The 1,598-nt window shown below is 40.6% G+C and overlaps 1 non-coding gene across 1 annotated transcript; it reads right to left on the bottom strand.

The window, feature by feature from the left end:
- Nucleotides 1–1,090: 1,090 nt before the first annotated feature.
- Nucleotides 1,091–1,162, bottom strand: TRNAS-CGA (transfer RNA serine (anticodon CGA)). Its single transcript has one exon. It is a non-coding gene; the product is annotated as a tRNA-Ser (tRNA).
- Nucleotides 1,163–1,598: the final 436 nt, after the last annotated feature.

The following is a 1,598-nucleotide window of genomic DNA, read 5'->3' as shown; positions in this document are numbered from 1 at the left end:
AACACTTTCAACCCTTAAATCCTTCTACAGGTCCCTGGAGATGAACAAAATCCTCTCAAGATGGCAAGAACAGGCAAAGAAAGCCGTCGCGGTCAAGGTTTTTTTTCTGTAACACCCTCCCAACCTGAATAAAATCGTCTGGTGAGATAGTACATCCTTGGAGTACAGGGTAAAGTGGACGGCGAGAAGCACTGTGTCCCCCAAAAACCGTGTACTGAAAAAAGAGTACTAATGGTAAGAAAAAATGTACCCAAAATAAATAAAACTGTACTAAAATGATAAACCGCGTACTGGAAAATAAAACCGCGAACTGAAAATAAAAAACCGCGTACTGAAAAATGTACTAAAAAAACGTGCACTTAAAATCACAAGGTGCTTGTGTCACTGCTCTTATGGACTGCACCTCTCTCCAAATTTCATATATTATCCTACTGATGGCATTCTTTTTTTTTTTTTTTTAGTTTTGATGGCATTTTTGAGTTTACTGTAGCGGTTAATGATGTCTATGTACGTAGGGTGTCCTCCACATTGCAGTGACATTGCTAAGAAAACCAGAAAAAAATTACTGCTAAGGCAAAGGTGAAAAAAAAAAAAAAAAAACTTGTTACCTAAGTCCCTTCTTCGCAACTTGTAAACACTGACAGCTGATTCACGATTGAGTATTTCGTCTGGGTGATTATGGTTCACATATATTCAAAGGGAACTGTCTTTTACTGATCTTAGTACACTGATGTAATAATAATAATAATAATAATAATAACAACAACAACAACAACAGCATATAACATTAACCCCCTCCCTGCCGAAGTTTGACGTCTTGATCTGCCTTTCATGCCGGTACTGGATATTTTTTTTAAATGATTTTTTTCCTTTGCATAATTTTAGAACTAAGTCTGGTGCACCTATCTTCAGCAATACTACCCTCTGAATCAGTCCCTTCCAATCGCTGCGAATGGGAGAAGATGCACTAAGTATGACCGACCATTCTGAAAAAAAAAATGGGAGAAATGGAGTTCCCCCGAGCTAAGCCCTGTATTGGACTATATAGCCCCGCTAGGGTTACAGGAGCGAGCTACCACTCCCGGCACGGCAGCCCGGGCGAGGCTTGAACTCGCAATCCCCCGATTTCGAGTCCAGCGCGCTACCACTGTGCTACCGCGCCCCCCTATTCTTATAAAAGTAACTGTAACTCCATATTTAAGGTGTATTTTCTGCGTGCAACTGTACGGGTTACATAGGAGACAGAGTGCAGTAAGTGCCACAGGAAAATCAAATGTATGTGTTCATGGGAGAGAATTGGAATGATTGTATCTGTGATATTCTTTTTGCTACAGTCACCCCTCAAAGACTGATAATAAATGCAATGGGGTCAGGGACTGGTGATAAGTACATTTTTTCTTTTTTTAATGCAAGAAAGAAGGAACCAAAGACCAGGAGCCCGCAAACCGTTCCTTCCAAGAAAAAAAAAAAAACAATACACAAGGGAACCAAATTCAAGATCCGTTCATTTCGAGATGCCAGGACACACTGCGTTTGAAAGACTGGAGATCATAGGACGTAGGAATTACAAACAGAGGGAGACAGTTCCAGAGCTGACC

The sequence above is a fragment of the Coenobita brevimanus genome, chromosome 8, assembly GCF_032717465.1.
Source record: "Coenobita brevimanus isolate Jiangsu-jjx chromosome 8, ASM3271746v2, whole genome shotgun sequence".
Classification (NCBI taxonomy): domain Eukaryota; kingdom Metazoa; phylum Arthropoda; class Malacostraca; order Decapoda; family Coenobitidae; genus Coenobita; species Coenobita brevimanus.
This window is presented reverse-complemented; position numbering and strand designations above follow the sequence as displayed.